A 16,742-nucleotide genomic window follows, 5' to 3' on the forward strand; every position below is an offset into this window, starting at 1 on the left:
TCTGGTTGCGAGAAGTTGGTTTCTTGGGTAATATTGTATCAGCCTCTGGTATCCGGGTTGATCTGAGCAAAATTTTAGCTATTCTGGATTGGAAACCTCCGAGGAATGCATCTGAAGTTCATGTTTTCTGGGACTCGCTGGTTATTATTGAAGATTCGTAAAAGGTTTCTCGATGATTGCAACTCCGTTGACAAAGTTGCTCCAGAAAGATGTGAAGTTTGAGTGGTCTGAAAGATGTCAGAACAGTTTTGATCAGTTGAAGACTTTGTCGATTGAAGCTCCAGTATTAGTACAACCTGAATCGGGTAAATAATTTATAATTTACAGCGATGCTTCGTTGATTGGTCTGGGAAGTGTTTTAATGCAAGAAGGAAAAGTTATTGCTTATGCTTCGAGACAGTTAAAGTCGCATGAAAAGAACTATCCGACACACGATCTTGAGTTAGCTGCAATTGTGTTTGCCTTGAAGATCTGGCGTCACTATTTGTTTGGTGAGAAATGTCATGTATTTTTTTATCATAAAAGTCTGAAGTATTTAATGACGCAAAAAGATTTTAATCTGCAATAGAGAAGATGGTTAGAACTGTTAAAAGACTATGAACTTGTGATTGATTATCATTCGGGCAAAGCTAATGTTGTTGCTGATGCTTTGAGTAGGAAATCATTGTCTGTGTTGCGTGCTATGAACGCTCATTTAGCACTGTTTGATGATACCTTGGTTTGTGCTGAACTAAAAGCAAAACCTTTGTTTATGCAACAGATCTGTGAGGCTCAGAAATATGACAATGAATTGATATCAAAACGAACTCTGTGTGATTCTGAATTTCGGGTTGATGTTGATGGTTGTTTGAGATTTAGAAATAGACTTTGTATTCCTAGAAATCCAGAGTTGATTCAAATGATTTTGAGTGAAGCTCACAGTAGAAGATTTTCTGTACATTTGGGGAATACGAAAATGTATAATGATCTGAAGAAGCATTATTGGTGGTCCAGAGTGAAAAAAGATATCTCTGATTTTGTTTCTAAATGTTTAATCTATCAGCAAGTTAAAGCTGAGCATCAGGTGTCATCTGAGTTATTACAACTAATTATGATTCCGGAGTGGAAATGGGATCGAGTGACCATGGATTTTGTTTCGGGTTTACCCCTGTCTCTAAGAAAGAAGGATTCAATCTGGGTTGTAGTTGACAGATTAACGAAGTCAGCTCATTTTATTCCAGTATGACATGATTTCTCACTCAATAAATTGGTTGAGTTATATATTTCTGATATTGTGAAATTGCATGGTGTGCCATTGTCGATGGTGTCAGATAGAGACCTGAGATTTACATCGCGATTTTGGAAGAAGTTGCAAGATGCTCTGGGTACTAAATTGCATTTTAGCACTGCTTTTCATCCACAAACTGATGGTCAATCTGAACGGATTATTCAGATACTCGAGGATATGTTGAGATGTTGCATTCTTGAGTTTGGAGGTGCGTGGGAACAATATCTACCTTTGATTGAATTCGCTTATAATAATAGTTTTCAATCGAGCATTAAAATGGCACCGTACGAAGCCTTATACGGTAGAAAGTGTAGAACTCCATTATACTGGACTGAACTCATTGAGAATAATATTTACGGTATTGATCTAATAAAAGAAACTGAACAGAAGGTCAAAGTAATCCGAGATAGTCTAAAAGTTGCCTCTGATCATCAGAATCTTATGCGGATTTAAAATGAAAAGATATCAAATTTGAGATCGGTGATAAAGTGTTTCTGAAAGTATCTCTGTGGAAGAAACTGTTCTGATTTGGTAAAAAGGGAAAGTTGAGTCCGAGGTTCATTGGACCATATGAAACCACCGAGCGAGTCGAGTCGGTTGCTTATAGATTGAGGCTACCATCTGAGGTTGAAAAGATACATAATGTATTTCGCATATCGATGCTTCGACGGTACAGATTAGATTCGTCCCATGTGATATCCCCTTCTGAAATTGAGATTCGATCTAATATGACTTACGAATAAAAGCCGATCCGTATTTTAGCTCGCGAGATTAAAAAATTGCAAAAACAAGAAAATACCGTTACTTAAAGTGATGTGGCATCGACATGGTGTTGGAGAAGCCACGTGGGAGCCTGAAGATTCAATGAGACAACAATATCCGAATTAGTTTAACGGTAAGATTTTCAAGGACGAAAATCCCTAAGGGGGAGAATTGTAACAGTTCAGTTTTGACCCTAGTCAGAAAAGTGGTTTTGGGACCACAAATCCGAGTCTGAAAAATATTTTAATATTATTTTCTGTGTCTGTGATATGTGAATTTACATTTGTGAAATTTCTGTGATTTAATTTGTCTGTTTTTATGCTTAATTATGAACAAGGATTAAATCGCGTAAGTGTAAAAGTTGAGTGCTAGATGCTAAAGCACCTATTTGGCTTGGCTTTTAAAATAAAAGTCCTTGCATGTCAAATTTACCATTTGTTTTAATGGTGGACAAAAATGGTCATGTAGTTGGTGAATTTAATGTTATATCATTAAGGGCAAGATGGTAAAAGGTGATTATAATGCTTATTATAATACAATGAAAACAAAAAGGTGGCTTATTATCATGCATATTAGCCAAAAATCAGCCAAAGAAAGAAGGATTTGAAGCTTTTGTACATTTGGCACTTTGGTAGTTAAATTGAGGTATGAAATATGTTCAATTTTTAATAATTTCTACGTTTCTGTGACCGTTGCTTCGTGTTCTTCAAAACCCATATCTGAATTTTTATTTCTGTTAAAGATTTCATGAAATGCCATTGTTGATATCATGAGTTTTGTGATGCTTTTTGAATGAATCATGAAGGCTTGGTAGATGGTTCTTAAGTTTTGTCTTTGAGTTTTTGATGAAATTGAGCTAATTGGGTTAAATTTTGAAAATGGGGTTTTGAAGGACTAAAATTGTGAATTAAACATGTTGTATGGGCTTATATAGAAGCCATGAAAATTCAACTAGCCCTTGTTGCAAAGAAATTTTGCGTATTTGTGATTTTATGAAAAATAGACTGAATTGTCAAAGTGTGAAAATGTAAGGGCTAAAATGCAAAGTGCCCTAAATATGTGTATATGGATTATATTGAATGAAATGAATGATTGAATGGTTGAATTTGTATTGTATTAGATCAAGAACAAAGAAAATCGGACTTAGATCGGGGGAAGTCCAAAATAGTTTAATAGTCGACTCGTTTTATCCGAAATCCGTCCGAGGTAAGTCAAATTACAATTACGTGTTAATTGAAATAAATTCTGCACATATAAACTGTAATCTGTATTGGATGGCTTTGAGTGCCGGATGAATATATTTGGAGTAAAGTATGATAATATGTTAGTATCTGAAAAGCTCTGTATGTTTCTAAGAAAAGTTAACATCTGTCTGAGACATTGTGTAAGATTGTGTCTGGGACACAGGCCTCGATTGAGATTTACGTATAAGACCATGTCTGGGACATCAACATCGTATCTGATTTCGTGTAAGACCTTGTCTGGGACAGAGTCATTGATATTAAATTACATGTAAGACCACGTCTGAGACGTCGGCATTGTACTTGTTTATGAGCATCTGTATCGTTTCTGACCTGTCTGATGATAGCGTACAAAATCTAAGATTGAGTATATGAAATGTATAACCTACGTAGGTACGTTTGTATCGTACTAAATTTCTGAATATGAAAAAAACTCTATCTTTGTGAAATATGTATGGAAATGAAGCATGACATATATGAAAACAAAGGAGCATGCTTAAGTTTATGAATTATTCTATGAAATGATTATGAATCTTTATGGTTGATTTTTACTTATATACTTTAATATTTAGACCAATTGTATTTGGCTTACTAAGCTCTTTGTAGCTTACTCTGTGTGATTACTGTTTGTTTTTCAGTTATCGTAGCTACTAAAGGCTCGGGGATAGTCGAGGATCGTCACCACACTATCGATCTCATTTTGGTACTTTTGAAGTGTAAATATTTTAAAGTATGGCATGTATAGGCTATAAGGTCTATGTATATAAGTTTTTATGTGTATATATTATGCCATGAGAGTTGGCTAGCAAATGAAATGATGTATACAGTTTTGGTTTTTGGTTGAAGGTATCGAATGGTGTATGGTTGTAGTGTTTTATGAGCTAATATGTTTTTGTATAATGAAGCATGTTATGAGTATGGAATTAGTTGAAAAATTTAAGTTCAAATGTTGTCTATTATGGCTTGTAAGGATGACCACTAAAAGAGGTGGCAAATTGGCTTAATTCAAGCCTACTTGGTGCCACACGGACAGGGGCACGGGCGTGTCATATGGTCATGGGCTAAAGTCAATGGCTAGCTAAGTATCACACGACCATAACACACGGGCGTGCCTATCGGCCATGGGTGAAAGTCAATATGGTTACCCTAGTTTGGCACGGCTGGTTCACATAGGTGTGTCTGATGCCCATGTGAGGCACACGACTTGTATGCACGGGCGTGTGACCTCAATAGAATTGAAAATTTTTTTATGTTATGAATTTTATGAATGTGTTTGGTTTAGCTCTAATCGTTCTGAAATGTATGTTTTAGGTCTCATAGACCATCTTAAGAGATGATTGCTTATGAAATGATGTTTAATAATATCTGTGATTCTGAATTGGTCTGAAACGTTCTATTTGTCTGGTAATGCCCCTTACCTATTCCGGCGACGGATAAGGTGTTATACTTGTCGAGCCCAAGTTTAGTCCAATTCAAAAAAGGCCAATTCGAAAAACACCTAGTGAGGCACTTAGAAGGGGGACGAAGAGTAGGAAGCAAGGAATTACTCAAGAAAAGCTGATTGATCCATCTCAAGAGCCGGATTCATCATCAAGGCTGAAGATCTCCCTTCAAGTTCCTTCAGGAGTTTTGGGTTTTCTTATATTTTGTTATCTTTATTCTTTTGAGATATTTTCTTTCATAAATATGAACAAAACCCCCTAAATACCTAAGGGGAATGAAACCTAAGACAGATCTTGTTATTATTATCTGAATTGTATGATAAATATTTGACTTGTTCTTAATTATGTGTTCTTAATTCTTGTTTTAATATTCCAGGATATTGATTCAAGTTTACACTCTTATTTAGAGCTAGAATAGACCCTGTCTAAGAGTAAATTTGTCATAATTAAGCGGAGTTGATTGCGCGCCTAGAGATAGAGTGACAAGATTTTGCTGGATTAGGGTGAAACCTGATAAGGGAATCCATAGATTGAGTTAATGCAATTCTAGGGTGTTAATTAGAAAGAGATTTCAATTATTCAACCTAGGGTTAGACGTTATTAGTCTCGAGAGGGATAACAATATAATTTAAGGATTTCTATGGATCAAGTCAAATGAATAAATCGTCTGATTCAGAGTCAAATAACAAGTGAAGTCTCGGTGGATTTTTCCTTAGGTATTGTCTCAATCAATCGAATTTACCCAAGTTTTCTTTCTGCGCATTCTTAGTTAGTAATTAGTTTAGATAACCAAACCTCTTAATTTTTAGGCTAGATAATAAAAAGGAAGTAAACACTAGTACTTATAGTTCCTTTGGGTTTAACAATCCGGTCTTGCTGAACTATACTACTATTTGATAGGTACACTTGCCTTAATTGTGATAATAAGTTAGTCTCAAGAATGAGTCATTTATAATCTTTAAAACCTGTTATGAATATCACGCATCAACCTCCCCTGCCCCCTAACCGACCTAACGAGGAAGTACCATGAGGTATGGCACCTGTAAGAATTGGTAAAGCCCCTGTAGACAAGCTTAGAAAGTACGGGGCTAAGGAATTTAGAGCTAAGATTGATGATGATGCTGAATGAGCCAAGTTTTGGCTCGAGAACACTACACGAGTTGAGTTATCTTGTACACCTGAGGAGTGTTTAAAGTGTGCTGTATCTCTTCTAAAGGAACTACATACCACTGGTGGAAGACTATATCTTCAGTAGTGCCAAAGGAAAACATCACTTGGGAATTTTTCCAATCGGAGTTTAAGAAGAAATACATCAGTCAGAGGTTTCTAGGCTTGAAAAGAAAAGAGTTCTTGGAACTCAAACAAGGAAATAAGACTGTAATGGAATACGAAAGGGAGTTTGTGAGGCTAAGTCAGTATGCGACTGAATGGGTTCAAACAAAGTCAGAAATGTGTAAACGCTTCGAGGAAGGTCTGAATGAGGAAATCAAGTTGTTGATTGGGATTCTTGAGATATGAGAGTTCCCTATATTAGCTAATCGGGCCAAGAAGGACGAGGAGCTCAATAATGAAAGGAAGCAAGCTAAGAGAGAAGCTCGAGTTACGAGCAAGAGATCCAGCGGTAAGACGCTCTCATTTCCCACAAAGAAATCAAGGAGCCAACATGAACGCTCCACTTCATCGGTAGGATATCCGGGTAGAGCGAGAAGCTCCAAACGGCGTAACCAAAAGTCTTCTTTCCCAATGGTGACTAGTGTGGGGAGTGTAGATGACCAAAAGTTGAAGTGTAAAAGCTACAATAAATTCCACTTCGGAGAGCGCTGGATGAAGAGCGATGCATGCTATAGATGTGGTTCTCTTGACCACTTGCTTATAGACTACCTAGAGCGAACTGATAAAGAGGCAGAAGCAGCCTCAAAATTGAGTGCTCCTATTTCACGAGGTAAACCTCTGAGATATCCTAGAAGTGCTAGTGGCAGTCAGGTTGTGGTCAAAGACACTACGAAATCAGAGGCTCGAGCCCCGGCAAGAACGTATACAATACGCGCTTGAGAGGAATCCTCTATTCCTGACATCATCACGGGTACTTTTTCTCTTTTTAATACTTGAGTTGTTGCCTTAATTGATCTGGGATCTCTGCCATAATTGAATGGAAACCGCCTAAAAATAGAACTGAGGTTAGAAGCTTTTTGGGCTTAGCCAGTTACTATCAAAGATTTGTGAAAAGATTCTCCATGATAGCGACTCCAATGATGAGGTTGCTATAGAAAGACATTAAATTCGAATGGTCAGGAAAGTGTCAGCAGAGTTTTGAAAAGTTGAAGACATTGCTGACGAAAGCTCCAGTTCTAGTATTACCCGAGTCGGGAAAAGAGTTTGTGGTCTACAGTGATACATCCTTAAATGGATTGGGTTGTATCTTTGCAGTAGTTGAAGCCACACGAGAAGAATTATTCGACGCACGACTTAAAGCTTGCCACCATTGTTTTTGCCTTGAAAATCTGGAGGCATTACTTATATGGTGAGACTTGTCGTATATTCACAGACCACAAGAGTTTGAAGTATTTGATGACTCAAAAATTGAATCTGAGACAGCATAGATGGTTAGAACTAATTAAAGATTACGAGCTGATCATCGAATTATCACCCGGGAAAGGCGAATGTGGTTGCTGACTCATTAAGCAGAAAACATTTGTCTGCATTGAGGGCATTGAATGCTCGATTGGCGTTGTTTAATGATGGTTCGGTCTTAGCAGAGCTAAGGGCTAGGTTGACATTTCTTCAAGAAATTTATGATGCTCAGACTAATGATAGTGTCCTGCAAGCTAAAAGAGCTCAATGTGAGTAGGGCAATGAATCAGATTTTCAGATTAGTCCTGATGGATGCTTGATGATCACAGACAAAGTTTGTGTACCGAGGAACGATGAAATTATTCAGAGGATTTTGCAAGAAGCACATGATAGCCGTTTGTCCATTCATCCGGGAAGTACCAAGATGTACAATGATTTAAAGACCATGTATTGGTGGAACGGTATGAAAAGAGATATCTCTGAATTTCTATCGAAATGCTTGATATGTAAGCAAGTCAAATCTGAACATCAAGTACTTTCGGTTCACTACAACCTGTGATAGTCCCCGAATGAAAGTGGGACAGAATCACTATGGACTTCATGACAAATTACCATTGACCTCCAAAAAAAAGATGCTATATGGGTTGTGGTTGACAAGTTGACAAAATCGGCTCATTTTATTCCGGTAAGGACAGATTGTTCACTTGACAAGTTGGCTGACTTGTATATATCTGAGATCGTGAGATTACACGAGGTACCACTATCGATTATTTCAGACAGAGACCGGAGATTCACATCAAGATTTTAGAAGAAGTTACAAGAAGCATTGGGTACTAGGTTAAGTTTTAGTAAAGCTTTTCACCCATAGACTGATGGTCAATCTGAATGGATGATTCAGATTCTTGAGGATATGTTGCGATGTTGCATCCTTGAATTTCAGGGTAGCTGGGAAAAATACCTGCCTTTGGTAGAGTTCGCCTACAACAACAGTTTTCAAACGAGTTTGAAGATGGCAGCTTACGAGGCCTTGTTTGGCAGGAAGTGCCGAACCCTATTGTATTGGATGGAACTCCAGGAGAATCAGATTCACGAAGTTGATCTGATCAAGGAAATCGAAGAAAAGGTTAAAGTGATACGTGATTGTTTAAAAGCGGCATTGGATAGACAAAAGTCATATGCTGATTTGAAAAAAAAAGAGATGGAGTTCCAAGTCAGAGAAAAGGTATTCTTGAAAGTATCTCCATGGGAAAAGGTATTCAGATTTGGCCGAAAAAGAAAACTAAGTCGCGATTTATCGGACCATACAAGATCACTGAAAGAGTTAGACCAGTTAGACCATTAGCCTATCGTTTGGCATTGCCTCCAGAACTGGAAAAGATTCATGATGTGTTCCATGTATCTATGTTAAGGCGATATCGATAAGACCCATCTCATGTGATTTCACCGACGAAGATTGAAATTAGACCGGACATGATCTATGGGGAAGAACCAGTAAAGATTTTGACCTGTGAGGTTAAACAGTTGAGAAATAAAGATGTGGCTTTGGTAAAAGTCTTATGGCATCAACATGGTGTGGAAGAGGCTACATGGGAGCCAGAAGAAACCATGAGAAGCCAATATCTGAACCTGTTTACTGGTAAGACTTTCAAGGACGAATGTCCTTAAAGGGGGGAGAAATGTAACATCCCAAAATAGGGCCTAGTCAGAACAGTGGTTTTTGGACCACAAATCTGATGTTGAAATATTTGTATTTTGATTATTATGAGGTCTAGAATATGAAAATATGCATGTGCTAAAGTTTCATGAAGAAATTCTACGAGTAATGTGTTCAATTGGAAAATAAGGACCAAATTGAATAAATTGCAAAACTTGGATTCTAGAAGCAATTTGCATGAAATTGCTTTAGATTATTAATTAGAAGTTCTTAAAGAGCAATTTTCCCAATTTCTAAGTTTTTGGACAAAAATGGGCATGTATGGATAAATTCTAAAAAAAAGGCTTAAGGGCATTTTGGTCATTTAGCTAATTAATGAGATAAAATGGGAAAATGAAGGCAAAAGTCAGCCATTCTTCTCCCTCATCCAGCTGAATTTCTCAAGCCCTCCATAGGTAGGGTTTTCAACATTTTCAAGCTCAATAATAAGTGCTCCCAAGCCCCGTTTTTAAAGTTCTTCTTATTTTTGAAATCCTGGTAGCTTACTCTCTCCATTGCTACCCATATTTTGAGTTAGGGTTCATGTTTGCAAAGTGTCCCATGTTTTGATGTTTTATTAAGGAATATGAAAGTTGGATCTGTGTTAAACATATTTTTCTAGGTGATTTTCATGAAAAACCCCTAAAAGGACCTTTTTGAAAAATGTGTAAGATATGTGGTGGAAATGTGAAATAATGGAAAAATGTGGCCTGCCATTGGAGGAAAGAACAATTGGCTAGGCTTGGGTAATGTAGAAAATTCATGTATTTCATCATCGGAGCCTAGGGACTAAATTGTAAATAATGTGAAAGGTTAGGGGCAAAACAGTCATTTTTTAAGGGTGAAATTTAGAATCGAAAAGCATAATGTTAGGTATTAATAATTCATTTTTATTATTAAGACCCCGAGGGAAAAATTTTGGAGGTCGATCGAGGAAAACGAAAAGTTTCGGAATAATTGAAACGCCAAATCGAAACGAGTACCAGGTAAGTTCGAATAACTTTAAGTAAACTATTAATATGCCTAATTACATGTGTTATGAATGCATGATATTTGGTTATAATGATGGCATGAAAATCCATGAAATGTGTTAATAATAATGATATGATAATAAATGTCCCGGTTGAAGTCAAAAGGGAAATTCGATGGATAAACCATGGCTTACATGACTTGAGATCCAGCATGCGTTGCAAAAAAGGATTTAGCCTGGACGGGTAATCCGTTATCTCAAATATAGAAAGGATCTAGCTCAGACGGGTGTTCCTTGAGTGTTCGAGCCTCCCAAAGAATATGTGTGCATTGTGGATTTAGCCAGGACGGGTAATCCTATTAGGGTCTGAATTTAGCCTGGACTGGTAATTCAGATCCGAGCTCATTAAGGGAGTTTGTCACTATAAGGGATTTAGCCTGACTGGTAATCCCGACATCACCCTATGAGTTTACATTACGGGGGATTTAGCCTAGACTAGTAATCTCGCCATATGATGTGAGGTTCACAGGAGCTCGTACTTGAGACGATCGCTCTTATGACTAGACAGTAAATGGATAATCCATCGAGATTTCTGAGAAACTCCACGGGATTAACATGAGATAGAAAAAAATTAAAATGTTGGATGATGAGCTCATATAATACAAATTACATGGTGTATTGCTATGGGACTAACCTGTTGATTAGGTGCATGTGATAGGGAAACTATTTCATGCTTGTTGGCTTTATTGCCTAATATGGATGCATGCTAATTAATCAGTAAGTTTACTTTCTAATTATTCGGGCTTACTAAGCATGTAAATGCTTACCCTTCTCTTTTCCCTATCTTACGGAGCTCATGGACTTGCAAAGATTGGGAGACGATGTAACACCCCGTACCCGAGACCGTTGCCGGAGTCGGACACGAGGGGTTCACAGACTAAATTCGCTTACTATCGCAGTCCATTTTAAATTTTTCCAGACAGCTGGCTAATTGTGTCACTGTCACCTTAAAAATCATATATTGAGTTTCACAACTCGAAAATCAGTTTCGTGATTTTTCCCTGAAACTAGACTCCTATGTACATCTACATATTTTTTTCTAGAATTTTTGGTCGGGCCAATTAGTACAGTTTATTAGTTAAAGTCTCCCCTGTTACAGGGTGCGACTACACTGCCCTTCATGCATTACAATTCAGATATCTCCCTGTACAGGGCTTCAATACTGATGCCGTTTGTTTCTATAGAAACTAGACTCAGAGAGGAATCTATACATATATGGCATGACTCCTAATTATCTCTGGTTAATTTATAATGAATTTCCAAAGTTGGAACAGGGAATCCAGAAACCGTTCTGGCCCTGTCTCACGAAAACCTAATTATCTCTTAACATACTACTCATATGACCGTTTCGTTTCTTCCATATGAAAGTGGATTCATCAAGCTTCATTTAAATAATTATTCACTATTTAATTCTATTCCTACTTTTTTAGTGATTTTCCAAATCTACATCACTGCTGCTGTCAGCATCTGCCTTTAAGGTAGACTTTACCTATTTCATAGTTTCCATGATTCAACTAGCCCTTTAGCATAAATAGCACAAATTATGATAGTGATTAACCATTCCCATGACCAATCCTTGTTAAGCATATCCACACCTCTCAATAACCATATCCATACCAAATGATTATAACATTATGCTCAAACATATATAAGCCATTTTCGCATGGCTATCCAAATTATACAAATCCAAAGCGTCCATGACCCACTACAAAAAGGGTAGTCCTATACATGCCATTTTCAGAGTTCAACCAAAAGTGTACCAAAAGGGCTTTGATAGTGTGGGCGACTTCGACTTCAATAATCCCGAGTCTGATAGCTGACAAACCAAAATCTATAAAACAGAGATTCAAAGAACGGAGTAAGCATTTAATGCTTAGTAAGTTTTAAGCAAGACAAAATGTTCTCAATCACTATTATTGGTCATTCATTTCAACTGTTCGATGAAGTTAATCTAGAGCTTCATCTCGATCTATAATATCATTAAACGCAACACTTGGCTGCCACATATATACTTTCGAATAACAATGACCTAGATGGTCAAATATTTCCAAAGCACATTCTTCATCGATTTTCAACTTTCAATAATCCTTTCCACTTGTTCATAATCACATCCATACTTTTAAGTATTTCAATATGACAAGTACTAAATTACCATAGGCACATAAAGAACCAACATAGTCCTTATCACATATATGTAAGCTTACAAATCATAATCCTTACCTTGTACTGGCACATCTAGCTCAACCCAACCCATACTCAGATCATAAGGCTTTTGGGCAGAATATGCACTAATACATAAGAATATTTCATCGCATACTTTATTATACAAACATACGATTACCAATTAGATCATTCTCACATTTGGAGTTATAATATTAATCACATTTACCTACCTCTTTGATACTGATAATTCTCCTCGAAATCATTCCACCGATGAGTAAGTAATACGTACCTGAACATCTTGAATACATAATACTTATTTGATGGTAACTTAATGCAGATACTCAATATCAAAGTCTTACTTGAATCCTAGCATTTAGCCGTCGGGTCTTTAAAGCTCGGATATAGTACGAGCACGAAGCCTACGGACATTAATCAGGATAATATTCTCGCATAAAGCCTGCGGGGTTTTAACCCGGATATAGTACTGACCCAATTGCCCTTCGGACTTATCACATTTATACACTTCCACATCCATCACATTGGCCATTCGGCCTTATCACATATATACACTTTCAGATTCATCACATTGGCCATTCGGCCTTATCTCATATATGCATGTTCACATTCATCACATTGGCCATTCGGCCTTATCACACATACACATGTTCACATTCATCACATTGGCCATTCGGCCTTATCACACATACACATGTTCACATTCATCACATTGGCCATTCGGCCTTATCACACATACACATGTTCACATTCATCACATTGGCCACTCGGCCCTATCACATATATATACTTGTACATCAATTTCATCATAACAAAATTGACTAGGTATACTAGTCATTTGTGGCTTATAGCTTCACTTTAATACGAATTTGGTACTTTGATTACCAATGTTTAATCGATAGCTTATAAGCAACTCAAATGGTTTTATTAAGGTTTACAACAAAATCCCAAATTCAGCACAACCTGTTTTTTCTGAGCAACAGTCATTAAATTATTCGTAAATGGAGCTACGAAACTCCAAATGGAGTGCCGTTAATTTTCCCTGGAAATAGACTCATACATATCTTATCCAGCAAATTTTTCAGAATTTTTGGTTTGGCCAATCAATACCAGATTTTTCTTGAATTTTCCCCTGTTTCACTGTTTGACTAATCTGACCACTCTTCACTACGAATCAAATTTCTCATTGTACGGAATTAAAAATGTGTTCTATTTGATTTCATTTGAAACTAGACTCATTAAGGAGTCTAGGCATATAAATTTTATCTTATAACCATTTTTGTACAAATTATAATGATTTTTCTAAAAACAGAACAGGGGATTTCGGAGTCATTCTGACACTGTCCCACACAACTTTAAATATCTCTTTAGAGGAAATTTCTTTGCTTCCACGGTCTCTTTATAAGAAACTAGACTAAATAAGCTTTGATTACATATTTTATTCAGCCTATAGTTCCACACCAACAATTTATAGTGATTTTCTAAAATCACGTTACTGCTGCTGTCCAAAGCAAATTATTACAATTTGCTCTTAAATTTCCAAGTCCAAACACTTATGAACTTACCATTTGAGTTTAAGACATATCATGGCCACATCATATCTTATTAAATCAACTCATTATGTCCTATTATGACTGAATTTACTCAACGTTTAATCACTTAAAACTTACCTCGGATGTGGTCGAACGATTTCGGCGGCTATTCGATCACTTTTTTCCTTCCCTTTATCGGATTTAGTTCCCCTTTGCTCTTGAGCTTAATTTAACAAATAAATTGATTTAATCATTTGAACATCGAAAAGAGAAAATCAAGGTACTTAACCCATATATATATACATTAGACATTAAAGTCACATACATATGAAATCATGAATCACTCAACATATTAACCCACACTCTCTTTAGCCGATTGTCTAAGCCAAGATTAAGCCACCAATATGCTTACTTATGGCCGAACATACACATCAACTTATGTACTCATTCATGTGGCTGAACATACATGTCTATGTTGAGGCCGATTGCAACACTTAATACATTCTACAAGTATGGTCAGTTGTATTGACTAAACACCATTTTGTTTCAAGTTCAAAACTTGGCCAATACACATATATACACTAGTAAAGCATCCTCTCCCTTTCCATCAATTCAACACATGCATTACTCATTAATATACAAAATTATATCGGCCTTAGCACACAACTTGCTAGCCGATTCTTCTCCATCTAGCAACTAATGCACATATGTGCTCATTTGTTAGACTCTACTTCATCTAACAACAACCATATTTTCCCTCTACTTCCTACCATGGCCGGATGCTCAAGATACCTCAATATCGAAACTTTTAGCTTGGATTGCTTAAAGAACTTGGTGATGAGTTCAAATTTACCTAACACCTCAAGCCTCATAACACATCTATATAGCTAGCATGTTAATAGTCCCAAGGCTTCAACTAAAACTTTTGAAGCCTCTTAGTCGAATACTAACTCTCTAATAATCCCAAATCCATCCATGAGATAGTTAGAATTTAGACTAATCATCCAAGGGATGTATGAACTTTCAAAGCAACACTAAACATACCTTAATCTAGTGAGCCTTCATAGCCGATTTTTCTCCAAGCTCATTCCCTTCCTTTCTTTCTTCTATTCGGCCAAACATGTTCAAGGATGAACACTTTTTCTTCTTTGTTTCCTTTCTTCCATTCACGGCAAAGGGGGGGGCATGGATGAGACCATTTTTTTTTTCATCACTCCACCTTTTTGCATTACTTTAATCCTAACCCCTTTTTTTATTCTTTCTAACATAACTCACTAACACAACATGTTTACAACATGTTTCCACTCATAGCATGGCCGGCCACTATGCTTTAATTTGGGTAATTTGACATGCAAACCCATCATTTCACAACATGCATTATTAGGCCACTTACATTTGCCTAGCACATTTCCAAATTTCTCACATAAGTCCTATTTGATAAAATTCACTTACTATTAACAAAATTCAAACATGAAATTTTCACACATGCATTTGTACATATAATGAGCATCAACTATGACGGTTAATTATCTTTATGACTCAGTTTAGTGGTCCCGAAACCACTTTCCGACTGGGGTCACTTGAGGGTGTCACAACTCTTTCCCCCTTTAGGGATTTTCGTCCTCGAAAATTTCTACCGATGCATAGTTTAGGATAACGTCCTCTTATGAATTATATCCATATAAACATTAGCTCATCGATAGCAATTGTAATTCATTACTGATTCGCATCGATCCATAAAATCATTTTCTTATCTAAAACAAATACATAAACATTTCTACAAGTATGCACATATATCTCATTTTCTTGATTCATAAGCAATAATCACTTAATTTAATTCACAAATGCATTTCAAACACATATAAGCACATATTAACATGTATATTCACATCATCAACCCACATATTTGTAACCCACATTTCATTCATGTATAAGCGTAACTGACCAAAAGTACACATATACTCAACATCCCAATAAATATCCTTAATAACTCCATCATATCTCACTATTCAACTTATTTAGTATACATAACATAATATAATATGAACTCACTAATTTTTTTACTTTCATTTGATTTTCACATACCTTCCGTACATACCTGTATCACTTATTCTGATCTTACTTTATTTATCATCTTAAATATACCCGTTGAATCATCGAAATCATTACGGATACTCATTAAGCACATATAGCTTTTACAATGCCATGTCCTAGATATGGTCTTACATATGCTCACATATCGAGCCGATGCCATGTCCCAGACATGGTCTTACACACTATCTCAAATCAATGCCTTCGTCCCAGACGAGGTCTTAAATGAATTCCACTTCACACACTTAGTGCCCACTGACCGATCTCGCACTCATAGTGCTCGATTAAAGGAATTCGCACACTCACAGTGCCTCTAATCATTCGTTATTACACATTGAAATGACTTAACCAAGTCTATAAACATCATGTATGTACACTTTTAAACATATCATCTCATTTAAATTTGAATTCGTATAGTAATGAATACTTAAACTTTGCTCAAATTACCGGCACGAAGCCTACTAGGCACGAAGCCCTGAATACACGTCACCAGCATGATTGCTCTTCGGGACCTAGCCCGGATATAACACCAGCACGAATGCTCTTCGGGGTTTAGCACGGATATATCACTAGCACGAATGCTCTTCGGAACTTAGTCCGGATACATCACTAGCACGAATGCTCTTCGAGACTTAGCCCGGATACATCACTAGCATGAATGCTCTTCGGGACTTAGCCCGGGTACATCATAGCATGAATGCTCTTCGGGACTTAGCCCGGATACATCACTAGCATGAATGCTCTTCGGGACTTAGCCCGGATACATCACTAGCATGAATGCTCTTCGGGACTTAGCCCGGGTACATCACTAGCATGAATGCTCTTCGGGACTTAGCCCGGTACATCACTAGCATGAATGCTCTTCGGACTAGCCCGGATACATCACTAGCACGAATGCTCTTCGGGATACATTCACTAGCACGAATGCTCTTCGG

This window comes from Gossypium hirsutum, chromosome A01 (assembly GCF_007990345.1).
Source record: "Gossypium hirsutum isolate 1008001.06 chromosome A01, Gossypium_hirsutum_v2.1, whole genome shotgun sequence".
NCBI lineage: Eukaryota > Viridiplantae > Streptophyta > Magnoliopsida > Malvales > Malvaceae > Gossypium > Gossypium hirsutum.